The sequence below is a fragment of the Colobus angolensis genome, unplaced genomic scaffold, assembly GCF_000951035.1.
Source record: "Colobus angolensis palliatus isolate OR3802 unplaced genomic scaffold, Cang.pa_1.0 Scaffold5, whole genome shotgun sequence".
In the NCBI taxonomy this organism is placed as follows: Eukaryota; Metazoa; Chordata; class Mammalia; order Primates; family Cercopithecidae; genus Colobus; species Colobus angolensis.
The window spans coordinates 15,288,380-15,310,167 of record NW_012118487.1 but is presented as its reverse complement, the minus strand read 5'-3'; the positions used below and the strand labels follow the sequence as shown (position 1 = coordinate 15,310,167).

The window sequence follows — 21,788 nt, the reverse complement described above, 5'->3', positions numbered from 1 at the left end:
CTTAAAACTGAACAGAAAGTTCAAGGTGAATTCTAAAACATGCACAATGATGGGTTAGCACTTTCTTTGCTCTGGGTGGGAGATCACCCTCAAATCCTTTCAGTCATGTGACCTGAATATGTCAAGTTATGCATTTGTGAGGACCACAGATATAAAATAATTTGGAGTGATAGGGACCAAACTAGAGTGGAAGTTTTATCTCACCCCCAAAAAGCATTCAAGGCAATTCAGAAAGGAAAGAAAAAGAGATGTGATAAATGGTTCTATGCTTCCCTTGAAAAACCAGTCTTCTTGTCCTATTAGCCAAAAATCTTGCTTAGCTTCCTCTGCTCCAGATTTTGCACTGTTAAGAAAGAGTATAGATATCTCCTATTTTTTAGTAACCATATTATACTTTTCCTAATATTGAAACATAAGGTCTTAAAAGAATTCAATCTCTGAATAGCATGTAATAATCCAGGAAGTCACACAGACCCTTATCTAAATTTATCCAGGATTTCTATTTTCCATGTTTCAGGATTAGTGGCATCTTGTAGTAACTCCTTCTTCCTCTGCTGATTGACCTTCTGAGTCCCAGGATTTTTATAAAACACCTCTGTTTTCCATCTGCTGGTTTCAAGTGTCATTATATGTGATAGACATGCAAATGACAGAAAGGGTGGCATAGCACACCTTGTTTCTCTTCCTCCTCCATTTGTTAAAAGAACCATTTTCACTCCTTTCCTCAAGAGAAACTGCTTCGATATTGATCAAAAGCCCTCACATTTACAAGTTGTGTTATCAATGGATTCTCCCACTATTTCTACTAATTGTGGTGTTCTTTGGTCATGAAGTCATTTCTTCCTTTCTTGAAATATTTTAGCTGTGATTCATTGACAGTGCCTTTGAGAATATGTCTGCTACATTTTCTGCTAATTTCAATATCTACAATAATCATCTTTATAATACCCTTCAATGCACTGGTCTCTCAGTCCCTTGGCCTCTGTGCTCCAGGTGACTATGACCTCCACTTCCCTTCAGGCACTCATATGGTCATGCTTTCAGTACAGATCTTGTCATTATCTGTAACTGCAAGCCCCATATAACCTCACTTTCATTATCTGGCTCCTACTTCCAGCTTATTTCATATAGTACTCTGCTTCCAATAATATTTGGTCCCACTACAACCTAGAATCCATCGATTCTAACATTTTTGCACAGTACCTTATCTCCAATCATGTCCCACTCCCATATTTCCTTATTTAAGTTCTTCAATTCATCATTATATATTATTGTTTTCATACATCCTCAACCGTTATGACCTTCCCTCAATTAACAGTATATGCCCTTGACAAAACTCGAGCACTTGTTAAATCTTGCTTTTTGCTTACTCTGTACCTCTGTCAATGCAGTTAAAAGTGACTAGAAAAAAACTCACAACCATGTTGACAGGTCTCATTTAAAATTTATAATCAGTAATCTCAAATGAGACATTAGTGTTGCCTGGAATTAGGCCATCACTCTTTCCTTCTCCTTTACCTCTATGTTATACCTTCTCTTTTCTCCTCATACTTCTATACTTACCCACACTTACTCTTAGGTTATAACCTTGCTTCATAATCCTCTGAGAAAATAAAGGGGCTCAGACAAGAATTTCTGCATGTTCTCACATCCATCCCCTACCTACACCTTCATTCATCTACTCTACCTTCTTTTCTATGCCCATGAATGAATATCCATCCTTCTAACTAGGGCAAAGCCTTCCTCTTTACCCCTCAAGGACACTACGTTTGCAAATCTCTTCTCTCTCTCATGGTTATAAATATTTCCCTCCATACTGGATCATTTCTATCACCACACTAACATGCTTTTATAATGCCTAATTTTAAAAACATTCTCTTGATAACCTTTCATCCTTCAGCTACCCATTTATCTCTCCTCTACACACACACACACACACACACTTCTCACATTCTTTCTGTTTTTCTCAATTTACCCCAATCAGGCTTTTGCTCCAATATTCCACAAAGTCTGTTCATGTCAAGATCACCAGTGACCCCCCACATTATTAAACTTAGTACCTAATTCTCACTCATGTCTTATTTGAAATGTAAGCAGCATTTGATACGATTAGTTTATCATCCTAGGAACAGGTTTTTCGGTTGACTTCATACACGGAAACTCTACTTGCGTTCGTTATGACTCGCTGGTTGTTATGTCTTACTCTTCTTTGCTGGTTCTTCTTCTTCTCCCTAAGGTTTTGCTATCGTCACTCTCCAAGGCTCAGTTGTTGATTATCTTCTCTTTTCATTCATACTTCCTTATTGGTTCCATCTAGTTCATGGCTTGAAATATCATGTAAACTGAATGATCCCAAAATTTTTATATTCAACCCTGACCACTCTACTAAACTTCAGAATGTTTTTTCAATTACCTACACCTCCATCTGAATTTCTAATATTTATACATATTTGATATATATAAATTCCTGAATCCCTTATCTAAATCTATCCAAATAATCAATTTCATGTTTAGAGAAGTTTTAGGTTCACACCGCTATTGAATAGAAAGTAGAGCGATTTCCCAAATACCCCTTGCCCAATTGGTTTCCCCCATTATCAGCGTTTCCCAACAGAGTTGTATATTTGCTAAAATTGATGAACCTACGTTGGCAAATCATAATCACCCAAAGTCCCTAGTTTACATTAGGGCTTGCTTTTGGTGTTGTATGTTCTATGGCAGAACACTGACAACACCAAATGTTGGTAAGTATGTGGAGCAACAGGAACTCTCATTCATTGCTAGAGGAGTGCAAATGGTACAGCCTCTTTGGAAGACAATTTAGTGGTCTCTTTAAAAACTACACATACTCTTAGCATATGATTCAACTGTTGGTATTTGTCCAAAGGAGTAGAAAACTTACACTCACATGAGAATTTGCAGCTGTGATAGCAGCTTTTTTCATAATTACTTAACCTTGGAAAAACCCAAGATGCTCTTCAGTGGGTAAATGGATAAACTATGGTACATCCAAACAATGGAATATTATTCAGTGCTAAAAAGATATGAACTACTGAGCCAGGAAAAGACATGGAGGAACCTCAAATACATTTTACCAAGTAAAAGAAGCCAATCTGGAAAGGCTACATACTATATGATTCCAGCTATATGACATTCTGGAAAAGGCAAAACTATGGAGATAGTAAAAAGATATATGGTTGCTGAGGGTTGGGGTATTGGGAGGGTTGACTAGGCAGAACACAGAGGATTTTTAGGGCAGTGAAAATATTCTACATGATACTATGGTGATGGGTACCTGTCGTCCTGTCATTATACATTTACAACATCAAGAGTGAACCCTAAAGTAAACTCTGGAAATTGGGTGACTCTGATGTGTCAATGTAGGTTAATCAGTTAAAAAAAATGTACCACTCTGATAGAAGATGTTGGTAATGGAGGAGGCTATGCATGTGTAGGCAGGAGGTATATGAGAAATCTCTGTACCTTCCTTTTAACTTTGCTGTGAATCTAAAACTGCTTTAAAAATAAATAAAGTCTCAAAAATTGTCACTGATTTATTTCTTACTGATTTATAAAGGGTTTTATATAGAAATTAGGCCTTTTTATAAGTATGAAATTATTTTATCAATTTGTCTTTTACTGTTAGCTTATTTTAATTCATTATGTTTTATCTTTGTATGAATTTATTAATGTATTTAATATTTTTAGAGTGGTGAGTCATATGTAGAAATAACTTCCCATTCTAAGCTTCAAAAATATTTCCAGTTTTTTCTCATATTTTATGGTTTCTTCATTAAATTAAACATCTCTTCCAACCCAATTTGTTTTTGTATATGGTATGACATTAGAACTCACATTTGTTTTTGCTCCAGCTGGCTACACACATGCCAATGTCATTTATTCAACTATCCATCTATTTCACTAAAGGTACTATCTTCAATACTACCTTTACCATATTCAAATATACACTCATTGATATCCAGACAGCAATGATGTCCATGAGTCAGTGACATATTATTTTCATTGCTATAGTTATTATTTCTGTAAATCAATTAATTTAATTACAGTTAATCTTTATTATTCGTAGATTCCATGTTTCCAAATTCACCCAATCTTTAAAATGTATCTGTAATTTCAATCAATACTCAATGCTTTCATGGTCATTCACAGAATTAAGCATGCACAGAGCAGTGACCCATCTGAGGCCCAACAAGGTGCTGCTCTGCCTTTTTCAGATTTCATGCCTTAAGTGTTCTTTATATGGTTTATTTAGTACCACATTTTTTGCATTTTTGTGCTTTTTGCTGATGATTTTGCTGTTTAAAATGGCTTCCAAGCAGAGTGCTAACATGTTGTCTTATATTCCTAAGCACAAAGAAGGATGTACTGGGCTTAATGAGAGAAACATCCATGTTTTAGATAAATTTCGTTCAGGCATGTGTTAGAATATGATTGTCCCTAAGTTTAATGTTGGCGAATCAACAATACATACATCCAGAAAAAGAAAGAGGAAATTTGCTCATCTCTACGTGAAACTACCCCAGCAAGTGCTACAGTAACGTATATGGTGTATGAGGGAGCTAGCTAGGGAAGAGGTGGAAATGTGGCTCAATTTGTAATTTCATGAGATAAGAATTGATTATTTTAAGTGTAGTAGATAGTATTGTTGCAGAGCTGAAAGCCAAAGAAATTTCAAGTCACATTATCCAGCATCAGGGAAATGGTAGACACTTCTCTGCTAATTTTTACTACAACAAAATCCCTATATAATTGTTTATTAAAAATATATATTAAATAATGCATTTTAAACACATATAAAACAAGGTTATGTGTTCATCAGTTGATGAAAATGTTTTGATCAAAAGGTCGCAGGAACCTAACCTTGTATTTCCCCTTGGAACATTGACTCAGCATTCACTGATTCAGTGTTGACAACAACTTTGTAGGTCACAACTACTGTGTCTTACTCTGAGTTTTCTTACTTCTCTGTTGCCTTTGAAACTGTCTCATTCTCATATTTAAGTTCTGGGATATTGCTGGTGATCATCTCGATGCTGTATATTTGTTTTTCACTTCCTCGGGGCGGGGGTGAAGCCAACTTGCTTCTGCAGCACCATATTGAAACCAGAAATAAGAACACTATTAATGTGAAAAGCAAGAATCATTTGTACTTAAACTTTATAAACAATGTTCATTAAGTATTTAGACTATACTTAAGGCAAAAGTCTGTATGTTAGATAAATTTTCTTACTTTTGTAATTCCTTACTCTTATAAGAAAAAGATTTCCTAGTCTTGTAACCTTTAAAGTCAACAAGAAAGGACAACAAGAAAATTAAATGTTCTATCTCATCAGCTTATATCATATTCTGCTCATGCCTTGCTTACTCTAAAGTGAGACTATGGTCAGGAAATGAGTCCATCCATTCAGTTACAGATCTATTTCAAGACTTTTCTGTAAGTTAAGCACTGCACTTGTTACTTGGAATACAAATATTAATATGATGTGCTATTTGCCATTAAGATCTAGCAAAAATTGTTATTTCAATTGATGGCAGGGAATTTCAAAATAACATACCTGTTTTTAATGAGAGAAAAAATACCAGTAACATTAAAGCAAATAGAGATGATATCACAAAGGAAGCTTTGCAAGCTACTGAGTCTTCTAATAGTACATGACTAAGGGGATTTTATCTATTGGTGACTTTAAGGTTCTAACTTATTTATTTACCTTTAAAAATATTTTGATATTTTTCTTTCTGATTACAAAGCGATATTACATTCAATGTGGAAACTTTTAAACATTGACAAATATGAAGGGGAAAAATCACCAATAATGATCCATATCCATATATATATGTTTCTTTTTCTTTTTTTTTTTGACACAGAATTTCACTCTTGTCCCCCAGGCTGGAGTGCAGTGGCACAATTTCAGCTCACTGTAACTTTCACCTCCCAGTTTCAAGTGATTCTCCTGCCTCAGCCTCCCAAGTAGCTGGGATTACAGGCATACATCACCATGCCCAGCCAATTATTGTGTTTTAGTAGAGATGGGTTTTTCCATGTTGGCCAAGCTGATCTTGAACTCCTGACCTCAAGTGATCCACCCGCCTCGGCCTCCCAAATTGCTGGAATTACAGATGTGAGCCACCACACCCAGCTATAATTATATATATTAACAATTAAGTAGCTAAACTTATTTAGTACTTAACACATAAAAAATCCTGTTCTTGCTTTCTTGTATTCATTACAATACCCTAATAAAGTAGTAATATTATAGCCTCTTTTTCTATATGAGAGGTATGACTGAGAACACAGGTGATATATGAAAAACAAGGTTTACTATGAAGTCCAAACAATTTTTACTTTACTACTTATGTGATATCAATAGCATCAAATGTTTTATGCTATTTTTAGTATTGGGGGAAATAATCTGGTAAAAGCTATTAAAATTTAAAACTATGTTTATCTTTCAATACAGAAAACTGAAAACCTGTATATATAGGATCTTTATAAGGACATTTATTCCCTCCAAGGAAAGGTGTGGCCTGGATGTTGGGAAACTAGATAAGGACCTTGGACTTTTTACCCAGCAAATCATAGAGAACTTTTAGGATGTTTTGAGGTAGTGAAGTGGCCTAGCATAATTGAATTTTAGATAAATCACCTTGGTGGCTATGTGGTAGCAGATTTTAGAGGGACAAAAACAGTTAGAAGGCTGCTTCAGTAATCGAGGCAAGAGTCAGTAAGAGACAATCAGTGAGTTCAGACAGTGGTAGTGGAGATGGTGAGAGAGAGAAAGAGATGAGTCCGGAGTACATAAATTGAAGTTTTTAAGACTAACACACTGAAGTGAAGTGCTTGGGCGTAATTTGTGAAATGCTAGATGATTAACTGTTTAGGTTATGAATTCTCAGTTCAAACCATCTTGTATGTCTTCAGTGATCTAATGGTCTACCTTCTACAAAGAAGGCAAACTAAGGAAAACACTGTTTGTTGGCCCTAATGTTGACACCAGTCTAAAAGTGCTCTATTTATTGTGCTACTTCGTGATTCCCTTGTTTCCAACTCTGTTACTATCAATAATTACCTAAGGTAGGCCCGTGATTGTGGCCCCCGACATCCTGTCTAGAAACTTGAAGAAGGGGAAATGACTTTTTGTAAATTGGTTGTTTGAGAGCTGGAGTGTCTGTTTTCAGCATGCAGTTTGAAACTTTACTAACCACATGCTATAAAACACAGATACTTCCATGCCTCAGACCTTGTTATTTCTAGGAAAGAAAAATGAGAACAGTTCCTTTGATTGTAATATTTTTTCCAAAGTTGCTGTGCCATGGTATGTTTTGTAGGTTCCAGAAGACAAATCATTATGAAAAAAATCTCGTTGAAAAAGCATGAGAAAGAAGATACTATGATAAGTTATTCCATAGAGTTTTCCAGTGAGCTAGAGAAATTAGGCAGCAAAATACCTCATCCAATCCTCTCACATCAGCAAATTGAATCTATGTTCTTAAATCCTGAACGTATTTATTAGGAGAGTTTTAGAACGAGAAAAAAAAAAAAAAAAAAACTGAGGTAAGGGCATCAATTATCCACCTTCCTAACCTTCATCCTTGGTCCCAAGCCAGGATATTCTCGATGTCCTAGAGTCTGAACTCAAGGTAGTTGTGGCTGAGAATGCAGCCATGACTGTAACTCTGTCATTGGGCTACGAATTTAGGAAAAAGCCAACAAGTTGATTAAGTCATAAAACATCATCGAAATTAGCCAGAGGCAAGCCAAAAAAGCCCCAGCCTATAACCAGGGCACTGGTTCCTCAGAGAACTGTTTGTCCCACTGGAGACATGAGAATTAGGGCCTCCTGCTCACTGCTTCCCTCACCCCCCACTGAATTACCGGCATCCGTAGCCACAGCTCATTTTAATTGCTGCATTTATGATAAAGCTATGTCATTATAAGAACCATTTCCAAATAGTTTAAATGATTTATCTTGCCTGGTGACTTGAAGTTTGTCAACTTAAAATTGAAATAATAGAAGAAAAAACTGCAGATGAGAACATTTTATCACTTTATTATTCAAAATGGTACATTCTGAACCTAAACATATTTAACTATCTCATGTTTTGCACTTCCCAAAAAAGATAAATACAATATTTTTAAAGAAACCATTGATAGGCAGATAGACAGACAGACAGACTTGCACACACATGCACATGCACACACAATCATTAGCGTAAAACTATCTTTGTAGAGATAAAATTAATTGAATAGATGTAACTGAAAAGTTGGCTTTTTGTACTTTTATGGTCATGCTATCTGAAAGATCAACTTATAAAGTAAATGCCTTTCTTTCCTAAAACAATTATGGTAGAGAGAGTTCTTTCCCTTCACCTATATAAAATGATGATTTTCACTGAGAGCTAACTATGCCAGTTTCTTGTTCTTTCCCTAGTGAATTGTAAATTATTTGAATGTATGCGTGTATTTTCTCTCCTTCTCCTTTGTTATGCATTGAGAAGTCGGTGAATGAATTTTTTGTCCAAAAATGTATAAAAATATAAATTAAGAAAAGAGAAGAAGAAGGCTAAATGCATGCTTAGTACTATTATTCTAATGTATTCATTAAACCAGCAGACACTTATTGAGTACCTGTGCTGTGCCAATACTGGGATATAAAATGAAACAAGACATTATCCCTACCCTCAAGTTCAATGTAGAAGACATTAAATAAGTCAAAATTGTCATAAAGTGTCATACATCCTATCAAAATAAAAACAAAAGCAACAGGTGTAATAAAATCATAAAATCCTGAATCCTAATGTACCAAAAATTTATCCACATTTAATTGTTTGACATGCATAATCTCACTTTATCTTAATATTATGCCAAAGCAGTAGGTATTACCATCTTAATTTGATAGGAAGATAATAGATACAAGAAGCACCTTTATGACGATCACAGAGCTTTAAGGTGGCAGAATTAGAATTTGAGTCCACATCTGTGTCTCCAAAACTAAGATTCTAAATAGAAATCTGTGCTCCTTCTGAATAATAATATCTAAAAATACATTGAGAATGCACCTAGGGATCAGATAAGAGGCATTTTAAACTGACTAGACGGTCACGGAATATGTTATAGAGGAGGAGATTTTAACTGACCCATTCTTGAAGGACTACTAGGAATTAACAAGGTGAAATGAAATGGCCACAGTGGGGTTGTTTTCTAGGCACAGTTTGCAGCATATATAAAAGTTTCATCATAAAGCCCATGTTAAATCTTGCAAGAAAAAAGTGTTTTTTTTCTGGCTTACTGGAAGGCTTTATATGACAGAGTGTGTAGGAAGCTAGAAATGAAGTCATAGGCCTTATGGACCTCACCATATGATGAAAATGACAGAGCTTCATTGTCTCAAAAGTAAAAAGTATTTAAAGCTACATAGTCTTGCTCTCTGAAGTGGAGAGCAGTAACACTCATAACCTTCATCATGTCCCCTTGAGAGAAGGATAAATCCTGAGCCCAGGGAGAACCCCTAAACTTTTTGAAGATGTCTATTGTTTTGCAACCCTGATGATATACTGTGTGCAGGTCTGAATTTCTCTGACTTCTGGATGGTTGATATCTCCAATCCACCTGCCATTATTTTTCTCAAAAACATTGTTTTGTGTGAAGTGGCATTTTCTAAATTTACTCATTCCACCTATATTCCTACACTAGGTCCTGGTGACCCAAAGATGAGTGGGACATAGTTATAAACTTGGAGGATCTTGTAGTTTTGTAGAAGAGAAAGATATGTGAAGAGATCATGACAGCAAAATGCCAAATATGCTGTAAATAGCAGTATAAAAATGAAGCTGTATGACAAGTTAAATAAGCGGTTCAAAGAGCAGGAAAAGAGTCTCCAGAAGAGGCCACATTTGAGACACTATTTCACAGAAATGTTCTTTCTGTCCTCCCTGCCTGCAGTGCCTTCAATTTGGCCTCTCAGAGTTATTGCTTTAAGTATCAGTCTCCCATTATATTCTGCCCTGAAAGACTGAGCTGAATCAAGTGTCACTCTTCCTGGCTGTGTGGCTTTGCAATTTTAAAGGAGATATATGCATTTGTAAGTGTAATTTACCTTCATAAGTAGCCACTGCATTTGGCATCAGTTGTAGGTTCAAACTTTACATTTCCCCATTCTTACAGAAGGGGTGAAAGAGTAATATGTACAGAAGCTTCATGTAAGTATACCTGGCTTAAAGCTAGCAGGGAAGAAGCCCATTTATTATAACAAATATCTTCTAAAAGCATACTATAAATGTAAATGATAGTTTTATGAAGTAAATGGAGATACTAATGCATTTACGGCCAGTGTCAAGAGTTCAGTGAAAATGGCCCTATACATCGTACTGTCTTGAGTTCAGAAAGTCTCATTATAAGTAATTTCATAGATATTTCTTTATAAAGACCAGGGAGCATATATACTGCTTAATGTGGGTCAGAGCCTACACTTCATGTAAAGTGCACACACTATTTATTACCAAGGCTAGGGTTTAAAAAAATAAGAGTTTTGGCCGGGTGCGGTGGCTCAAGCCTGTAATCCCAGCACTTTGGGAGGCCGAGATGGGCGGATCACAAGGTCGGGAGATCGAGACCATCCTGGCGAACACGGTGAAACCCCGTCTCCACTAAAAAAATACGAAAAACTAGCCAGGCGAGGTGGCGGGCGCCTGTAGTCCCAGCTACTCAGGAGGCTGAGGCAGGAGAATGGCATGAACCCGGGAGGCGGAGCTTGCAGTGAGCTGAGATCCGGCCACTGTACTCCAGCCTGGGCAACAGAGTGAGACTCCGTCTCAAAAAAAAAAAAAAAAAAAAAAAAAAAAGTTTTAGAGGGGAATGCATTTTGTTTATATTAAAGGCAAGCCTAGACTTAGGAATAAGTTGTCTCCCAAAAGTTCAATTGCAAGTAAGTTATTTTGAAATAAGAACATATTAACTTATGAGATTATTATAAAAGGTGGAAATAAATAATACCCAATGTCAAGGTAAGATTTTAAAAATTGAGTTGACTTTTTTTTTAATGTTTCTAAAACACGAATGGTAGAATATTAACTCTAGTCACTGCCTTCTTGGTCTAGTCATATGCATGGTTATATTTTCCTAGGGACAATCAGGAGTAGAGCCAGTGCTACTGATTCTTCAATTCATAAAGAGATCCCTGGTTTAGCATATATAAAAGGAGATTCTGTTGCTTCTGTGAGATGCTGTGAGTGACAAAGTCCAGAAAATATATTTGTTATATCAAACAGCCTAGATCTTACTTCTGTGGTTTATTCATAAGCACGTTGGAATAGTGCTTCTCAGCAATCATTTTGATGCTTATTTTCCTTGGAGTTTTGTGTCCATCTTTGGGAATATCTCTAAGATTTCTTTAGAAGTTGACCCAGGTGAGACTTCCTTAGACAGCACTCTGGTCTTCAATGTCTTCATTCTATCATCTTTAATCAATTTACACAATACTCACTTTTTTAGAACATTGACACATCAGAAGTTACTCATATTTATAAAGCAGGCTTATTTAAATTCTTAAAATAAGAACAAGGCAAAAGTTACAGGAAACCAACATCCACACAGTCTTACTATCCCCTCTATTCGCTACCCAGGGAATGCTAGGAAAAGTTTAGATATTATTGACAAGCCTTTTTAGTCTTCTCTAAATGTAGAATTATTTTAAAACTCTGAGAAGGCTAGAATCCATCTGAACTGGAATGATTTGTTTGGTCTTGGGGAGCACACAAGAAATTCATAACCATGAGATTATGGAGGCACATCTGGAACCTGGTTAAAAGTGATAGTTTTTCTGATGCCTTGTTTACCTCACCAGGGGCAGAAATTGTTAGGAGTGACAACCTCATAATCTTGTTAACTTATCAACACTAGGAAATCAGATCTCGCTTTAGTAAATAAATTCACTTTCCCTTTTAATAGGAAAATAATCTCATATTTCCCTCCTTCAATCTCTAGAACTTAGCCCCTCATCCCTCAACTAATTAACTTTACTTTTTATGGAGAACATGGACACAAGCAGAAGGAAGCCACATCATCTTCTGGCCATTGATTGCAAAATCTGAATTGCACTGGGATCCAAACATTTGGGCTTCTTTCTTACAGTAGTAAAAATAGCCTTGCTTTTATCCCTCCATTGGTCCTCAGATGTTGCCCCTTCTTGTATTGTGGAAGAAGTTCCCTAGAGCATTTCTCTTCTGCAACCAATACCTCTTACCTTCCTACCAGGACATTCCATCCATATACTAAACATGTCTTAGACCATCTAATTAAAAGATATTTAAATGTCCTTACAAGTACCACCATTAGTATAGACCTCACCTTCAATGAAACATTTTCAAAGAAAATTACCAGAATTTCTAATTACACCTTTCTACCTTCTATTAACCCTCTCCAAGCAAGTTCCCCTTCTCACCAGCCCGCTGAAATATCTCCTTCCAAGCTACCTGTGATTTATATCTTGCCAAAGTCAATGGCCAATTTTCTATCCTCAAAAAACTTAAACTTTGAAGCTGGTTGACTGGTTGAGTTTTCCTAGATGCCAGAAATATTTTCTTTTCCAGGTTCCATAAAAATCTAGTGTTTGATTTTCTGTCTACAACACTGGCTGTTCTTTCTTAGTTTTTTTTCCATACTTCTTTCCTATCAAACTTCTAAATAGTGTGATTCCCAGGAATTTTTTTTTCTATTATCCTTTATTCTCTATGTAAGCTTCCTTCCTCATCCCTATTAATGACTTCAAAGGCTATGCCTACGCAGATGACTCTTGAACTAATGTCTTTCACTCAGAATATTCTCCTGCATTTCAGGTTTATACATCCAGCTACCTTATCAACATCTCCCTTTGGAAGTCCAATAGGCAACTCCAACCTAGCATGGCCAAGATTAAATTACTTATTTCAACTGCCTCCCTCAGCTGGGCGCTGTGGTTCACGCCTGTAATCCCAGCACTTTGGGAGGCCAAGGTGGGTAGATCAGTTGAGGTTGGGAGTTCGAGACCAGCCTGACCAACATGGAGAAACCCTGTCTCTACTGAAAATGCAAAATTAGCCAGGTGTGGTGGTACCCACCTGTAATCCCAGCTACTTAGGAGGCTGAGGCAGGAGAATTGCTTGAACCCAGGAGGCAGAGGTTGCAGTGAGCCAATATCACATCGCTGCATTCCAGTCTGTGCAACAAGAGCGAAACTCCATCCAAAAAAAAAACAAAACAAAATGAACAAACAAAAAAACTGCCTCTCCCTAAACTGACTTCTTCTGTCCTAAATCTTCATTACATTAAATGGAGCTACCATCCATCCAGTGGATTAGATCAGATAGTTAAGAGTAATCCTTCATCTCATTCTTTTTTCCCCACTCTATGTGGTCTGTCAACAAGCCCCTTCATTTGCCATTATCTCCATGAGCATGATCCTTGCACAGGCTATTTCCAGCTTTCACTGAACTGCTGTAATAGCATCACAATTGAATTCCTTTCTTCTATTTTTGTCCCTTACAGTTAGTTCAGCATACAGAATCCAACTGATGTGTGTAAAAGCATACACCAGAATACATCACCTCCTGCTTAAACCTTCAGTGGCTTTCAGTTGTAATCAGATGAAATGATTGACCATTGCCTGTGAGTTCCTTGTCTTCCTCACCAACTTCATTCCCTTTCTCTCCATCATTGCAGAAGGCGCCTGCCATACTGGATTCCCTTTTGTCTTTTGAACAAACGGAACTCATTCCTTCATCAGAGATTTAACACTTGCAGATTATGGCCGGGCGCGGTGGCTCAAGCCTGTAATCCCAGCACTTTGGGAGGCCGAAACGGGCGGATCACGAGGTCAGGAGATCGAGACCATCCTGGCTAACATGGTGAAACCCCGTCTCTACTAAAAAAATACAAAAAAAAACTAGCCGGGCGAGGTGGTGGGCGCCTGTAGTCCCAGCTACTCGGGAGGCTGAGGCAGGAGAATGGCGTGAACCTGGGAGGCGGAGCTTGCAGTGAGCTGAGATCCGGCCACTACACTCCAGCCTGGGCGACAGAGCGAGATTCCGTCTCAAAAGAAAAAAAAAAAAAAAAAAAAAAAAAACACTTGCAGATTATCTGCCGGGAACATTCTTTGGCTGCTTCCATGTTTTGGTTCAAGTCTCAGCTCAAGTGTTTTCTTCTCAGAGAAGTCTTTCCTACCTGAAATAGTCTCCAGTCATTCTCTCATGTTAACCTATTTTATCTTTTACATGACACTTATTAGTCTCTGTAACTGCTTTCTGTATTTATTCATTTATGTGCTTACTGTCTGTCTTTGCCTATGATAATGTGTGTTCTGGATGTCAGAGAATCTGTTCACCACAGCATTCCCAGTGCCCAGACTCTGTTCAGTACACAGCATGCACCCTGTGAAGGTTTTTTGTAGATTATAGAAACAGGTCTCTATTCTCTATTGATGATATTAAATTAGCAAGGGAGCATAATTTCTGGAAGGGAAAATTCTCATGGTAATTTAGCCAACACTGTATGTTCCATTTTGTGAGTCATCTAGATACTGTCTTCTGGGAAATGTACACAGAGCACTTGCTTCACATATAATAGGCAAATTTACTAATCCCATTCATTCCCTGTATTTTGAATGTTACTAGGAGATATAGTGAAGAATTTGACTATGGGTTTCCCAGAGCAGTCACTAATTCAAACAAATGTTCACACATTAAATTATTTATAATAGTTCTTAGCTCTTAGAGCAAACCACAAAGACCCATTTAATCTTTATAGTTAAGACCTCAAGTCTCTTAATGGGCAGAAAGTGTTACAAAATATGGGCACTAGGAAGAGATTCTAGAGGTTGATAGAAAGAGGTAAGGATTAGAGTAGTGAGGAAGAAAAGAGGTTGGGATCTGACTTCTTCAGCTTATACAGATGCAAGATGGGTCATGGATGCCTATAGTATTTGTTTGAAGAAGTGGTTTTAGATAGATAGATAGATAGATAGATCACCTTAAAATAATTATTATATGCCTTGCAAGAAAAGTCATCAGCAACCAATTTAAAAACATGTAAGTGGGCCAGGTGCAGTGGCTCATGCCTGTAATCCCAGAACTTTGGGAGGCCAAAGCTGGAGAATTGCTTGAGGCCAGCAGTCAAGACCAGCCTGGGAAACACGGAGAGACCCTGTCCCTATAAAAATAAAAATAAAAAACTGAGCTGTTTATGGTGGTGTGTACTTGTAGTCCTAGCTGCTCGAGAGGCTGAGGCAAAAGGGTCTTCTGAGCCCAGGAAGTTGAGGTTGCAATGAACTGTGATTGTACCACTGCACTCCAGCCTGAGTGACAGAGTGAGACTCTGTCTCAAAAATAAATATATAAAATTTGAAAAGTTAAATTTGTTTCCAAAAAACCGATGTAAGCATAAGCTTTTGAATTCAGAGTATTCCAGAATGAAGCCTGCAAGTGAAATTGATAAATGAGTGATTTCCTGATATAACTATCCATGAGTCCACAAATGTAATTGAAATTCAATGCTATGCAACTACACTAAACAGACCATGGGACGGAGTGTTGAAAAGCCTTTCATTAAGACAGATAAATCTATACTTATAAAAGTGAATACAGAAAAGACACACACACATACACATATACTCACCATTTATTTAATTATATATATGTAAACATTTATACACATAAATAAATAGTGAAGGTGAGAAACAAAAGCTGAAACAGCAGCAAAAGAAAAAAAAATTAGACTAGGCTGGTTAAATATCTAAGTCCTGTTCTCAGTCCTACCCCTAACAAGCTATGTTTCCAGAGATACATTACTAAGCCCTCTGGACTTCAGTGTTCTGTACTCTAAGAGGTAAAGTCTGTACTATATGTTTTGTAAGATCTTTATTCAAAACAGTTGTTCTGTGTTACCAAGGAGACTCTTTGGATGAATATCTTTTGTGGATAAAATCTTTCTCTATTCTTAGTATACTCAGATGAAGCTGCTCCTATGAGTTTTGAAAATAGGTATGTGAGAATATTTCTTTAAATAACTGAAATTGTGTCAAATATAATAACAAGCTTTGTTTTAAAAAGTTTACAACAAAACTGATTCATATCGTGTACAAACTAACTACTGACTTGTAATAATTTCTGATGTGTTAGTACAAATATTTTCTCTAAGACCTTATATACGTAAATTTGTAACCTATTGTATTCACTAAGAAGCCAAAACATTCTGGAAGAAAAAGAATATTAAGAAAGGCATTGACAGGTAAATTTTCCTCAGAAATTAAATGATTATGTAATGTTAAGATGTGAGGGCCAGGCGCAGTGGCTCATGCCTGTAATCCCAGAACTTTGGGAGGCCAAAGTGGGTGTATTACCTGAGGTCAGGAGTTCGAGACTGGTCTGGCCAATGTGGTGAAATCACATCTCTACTAAAAATACAAAACTAGCTGGTCATGGTGGTGCACGCCTATTGTCCCAGCTACTGTAGAGGCTGAGGCAGGAGAATCGTTTAGAACCCAGGAGGCGGAGGTTGTAGTGAGCCGAGATCCCACCATTGCATTCCAGCCTGGGTGACAGCACAAGACTCTGTCTCAAAAAAAAAAAAAAGATGTGTGATATGAAGCCATTAGCACTATCAAATCACTACATCCTATGAATGCTAATCTGCCTAATGAAGGCCAGATTTTAGTTGGGGAACATAAAATTGCCCTAATAAGAAGACAGAGAATTTAAAAAAGAAATTCATGGAAAAGATCTGACTTTCCATTTTAAAAAGTATTATGCTTGAAATGCTGATTATTTTAGCTATAAATCATGCAACTAACTCTCTCCTTGAAACCATTAGGGTTTAAAGCTGATTTACTAAGAGTTGCTACTAATTACATGAGTTTTAAATGACACATCTGAAGTTGTATTAAGAGGAAACAAAAGCGGATGCACATACAACTCTGATCAACAAGGAGTATTTACAGTCTACTTAATCCTTTATCTCCTTGTTTAAATGCTTCTCACCATCTGAAATTTGTCATGAGCTGTACAAAAGGTCATTATTAAAATATGAAAAGTTCCAAGCATGTGAGGAGGAAAGTTACAGAAGATACACCAGGACTTAAGGACTTAATAAAATGTTTTATTTTCATTTCCTTTTCTGGCAAAGATGCTGAATGCATTTATCTGCTTTTTTCTTCTAATTCAACAGGCCACTGCGACACCCTTAGGAGAGAGGCAAATAAGTCAGAGTACTAAATGACAGCAAGAAACATGACATAGACTGTTAGTTCCATCCCTGAAAACATGCCCCAATTGTAAAATAAATAAGACTGTACAACTTCATGTCCTGTTAGGAAGAAATATAGTAAACAATACTACGAAGGGCTTAATCTACTTTAAGAAATATTTACTGAGAACATCCTATAGGCAAGCATGGTGCTATGTCCTCCACAAATTCCAGAGCCTGCCCATTGCACATTTATAATGTCTCAGTGGAGGAAAAGATTACTGTAAAATTTTATTCAAAGCCCAATGGAATGAATCCCATTAAAAAATAAAATAAAGTAAGAGGCTTCAGGGAGTCAGAAAAAGATTTACTGTAGCTTGGGAATTAGGAAAATTGTCCTCATGTGTTTTCCTCTACATTTGCTGATGATCTCCCACCTCCATCCTTGGTCCTGTTCCAGTTTACTGCTAAAACATAATTGAGCCAGAAAATGTATTGTCAGCTTCAGTCCCATTGATAAAGATGGTCTTCCTTCTAAATCTAAAATCCACCCAAATCTGGATACAATGCAATAGCTTCTAGGACCCTTATGTCTCTGTTTCCCAAGTTGGTCTATTTAAAAAACAAAGTGTCATCTTGGATCCCCATTCCAAGATGAACGAGGTACATAGATGTTTTCACAGAGGCCTTTGCATCCTTCTGGGCTCTTGCCAAATCCGTTCTCAGAAACTGAATCCATCTCCTGTACTTGCAGCCCACTGGGTGGAATTCTACTAGTTATGAAAAGATAAGAAATAATTGGTGCCCAAGTGTCCAACATAGAATAAACTTGTCACTGCTGTACCCTGCCACTCCACTGTCTCAACTCCTGCTCTCAACAACTGTCATCACACCAGAGCTTTAGACTCTATATTATACATCAACCTGGATGCTCGGGTTAGTTCCTCAGACTAGTTCAAATAGTCTCCTGTCCTGTCTGTATTCAGTCTTCCCAATGTAGCTCTCCAACCCCATTGCTAGCTCCAAGCGACTTCATAATAAGCCAAATGAAAATAAGAAATCCTTTTCATCATGCAGGCAACATTTTTCAAAAGATTTTTTTTCAGTGCCTGGCAAGATGGCCAAATAAGAAGAGCTCTGGTCTGCAGCTCCCAGCAAGATCAATGCAGAAGGCAGGTGATTTCTGCATTTCCACCTGAGGTACCCAGCTCATCTCAGGGGACTGGTTAGACAAGGGGTCCAGCCCACGGAGGGTGAGCAGAAGCAGGGTGGGGCATTGCCTCACCCAGGAAGCACAAGGGTTTGGGGAACTCCCCTAGCCAAGGGAAGCCGTGAGGGACTGTGCTGTGAGGAATGGTACACTCCGGCCCAGATACTATGCTTTTCCAATGGTCTTAGCAATCTGCAGACCAGGAGATTCCTCGGGGGCCTACACCACAGGGCTTTGAAACCCAGGGCCCTGGGTTTCAAGCACAAAACTGGGCAGCCGTTTGGGCAGACACCAAGCTAGCTACAGAGGTTTTTTTTTTTTTATTTTTTTTTTCCGTACCTCAGTGGTGCCTGGAGCACCAGCGAGCCAGAACCGTTCACTCCTCTGGAAAGGGGGCTGAAGCCATGGAGCCAAGTGGTCTAGCTTAGCGGATCCCACCCCTATGGAGCCCAGCAAGCTAAGATCCACTGGCTTGAAATTCTCACTGCCAGCACAGCAGCCTGAAGTGACCTGGGACACTTGAGCTTGGGTCGGGGATGGGTGTCCACCATTACTGAGGCTTGAGTAGGTGGTTTTCCCTTCACGGTGTAAACAAAGCACTGGGAAGTTTGGACTGCGCAGAGCCCACTGCATCTCAGCAAAGCCACTGTAGCCAGACTGCATCTCTAGATTCCTCCTCTCTAGGCAGGGCATCTCTGAAAGAAAGGCAGCAGCCCCAGTCAGGGGCTTATAGATGAAACTCCCATCTCCCTGGGACAGAGCACCTGGGGGAAGGGGCGGCTGTGGGCTCAGCTTCATCAGGCTTAAAAGTTCCCACCTGATGACTCTGAAGAGCGGACTAGATCTCCCAGCATAGTGCTTAAGCTCTGCTAAGGGACAGACTGCCTCCTCTAGTGGGTTCCTGACCCCGGTGCTTCCTGACTGGAAGACACCTCCCAGCAGGGGTCGACAGACATCTCATACAGGAGAGCTCCGACTGGCATCTGGCAGTTACCCCTCTGGGACAAAGCTCCCAGAGGAAGAAACAGGCAGCAATCTTTGCTGTTGCAGTCTCTGCTAGTGATACTCAGGTAAACGGTCTGGAGTGGACCTCCAGAAAACTGCAGCAGACTTGCAGCAGAGGGGCCTGACTGTAAGAAGGACAACTAACAAGCAGAAAGGAATAGCATCAATATCAACAAAAAGGACATTCACACAAAAACCCCATCCAAAGGTCACCAACATTAAAGACCAAATGTAGACAAATCCACAAAGATCAGGAAAAAACAGTGCAAAAAGGCTGAAAATTCCAAAAACCAGAACACCTCTTCTCCTTCAAAGGATCTCAACTCCTTACCAACAAAGAAAGAAAACTGGACAGAGAATGAGTTTGACGAATTGACAGAAGTAGGCTTCAGAGGGTGGGTAATAACAAACTCCTCCAAGCTAAAGGAGCATGTTGTAACCCAATGCAAGGAAGCTAAAAACCTTGAAAAAAGGTTACAGGAATTGTCAATTAGAATAACCAGTTTATAGAAGAACATAAATGACCTGATGGAGCTGAAAAACACAGCACAAGAACTTTGTGAAGCATACACAAGTATCAGTAGCCAAATCGATCAAGTGGAAGAAAAGATATCAGAGATTGAAGACTAGCTCAGTGAAATAAAGCGTGAAGACAAGATTAGAGAAAAAATAATGAAAAGGAACAAAGCCTCCAAGAAATATGGGACTACGTGAAAAAACCAAACCTATGTTTGATTGGTGTACCTGAAAGTGACAGGGAGAATGGAACCAAGTTGGAAAACACTCTTCAGGATATTATCCAGGAGAACTTCCCCAACCTAGCAAGACAGGCCAACATTCAAATTCAGGAAATACAGAGAACACAACTAAGATAACTCCCTGAGAAGAGCAACCCCAAGACACATAATTGTCAGATTTACCAAGACACGTAATTGTCAGATTCACCAAGGTTGAAATGAAGGAAAAAATGTTTAGGGCAGGCAGAGAGAAAGGTCAGGTTACCCACAAGGGGAAGCCCAATAGACTAACAGAGGATCTCTCTGCAGAAACCCTACAAGCCAGAAGAGAGTGGGGGCCAATTTCAACCCCAAATTTCATATCTAGTCAAACTAAACTTCATAAGCAAAGGCGAAATAAAATCCTTTACAGGCAAGCAAATGCTGAGAGATTTTATCACCACCAGACCTGCTTTACAAGAGCTCCTGGGGGAAGCACTAAATATGGAAAGAAAAAAAAACAGTACCAGCCTCTGCAAAAACATACCAAATTGTAAAGACCATTGACACCATGAAGAAACTGTATCAACTAAAGGGCAAAATAACCAACTAGCATCATAATGATAAGATCAAATTCACACATAACAATATTAACCTTAAATATAAATGGGCTAAATGCCCCAATTAAAAGACATAGACAAGAAAATTGTATAAAAAGTCAAGATCCATCAGTGTGCTGTATTCAGGAGACCTATCTCACGTGTGAAGACACACATAGGCTCAAAATAAAGGTATGGAGGAATACTTACCAAGCAAATAGAAAGCAAAAAAAAAAAGAGGAGGGGTTGCAATCTTAGCCTCTAATAAAACAGACTTTAAACCAACAAAGATCAAAAGAGACAAAGAAGGGCATTACATCATTGTAAAGGGATCAATGCAACAAGAAGAGCTAACTATCCTAAATATGTATGCACCCAATACAAGAGCACCCAGATTCATCAAGCAAGTTCTTACAGATGTACAAATCGAGTTAAGACTCCTACACAATAATAATGGGAGACTTTAACACCCCACTGTCAATATTAGACAGATCAACAAGACAGAAAATTAACAATGATATTCAAGACTTGAAGGCAGCTCTGGACTAAGCAGACCTAACAGACATCTACAGAACTCTCCACCCCAAATCAACAGAATATACAGCATCACGTCACACTTATTCTAAAATTGACCACATAATTGGAAGTAAAACACTCCTCAGCAAATACAAAAGAATGGAAATCATAACAAACAGTCTCTCAGACAACAGTGCAATGAAATTAGAACTCAGGATTAAGAAACTCACTGAAAACCACGCAACTGCATGGAAACTGAACAACCTGCTCCTGAATGACTACTGGGTAAAAAACAAAATTAAAGCAGACACAACGTACCAGAATCTCTGGGACACATTTAAAGCAGTGTGTAGAGGGAACTTTACAGAACTAAATGCCCACAGGAGAAACCAGGAAAGATCTAAAATTGACATTTCTTTTTTTGTTTGTTTGTTTGTTTGTTTTTTGTTATTATACTTTAAGTTCTAGGGTACATGTGCATAACGTGCAGGTTTGTTACATATGTATACTTG

The 21,788-nt window shown here is 38.1% G+C and overlaps 1 protein-coding gene across 2 annotated transcripts in view; it reads left to right on the top strand.

The window, feature by feature from the left end:
* GALNTL6 (polypeptide N-acetylgalactosaminyltransferase-like 6) overlaps nt 1–21,788 on the top strand; it is a 1,244,620-nt gene that overhangs the window by 611,788 nt on the left and 611,044 nt on the right. The gene's annotated exons all lie outside the window — the stretch shown is intronic.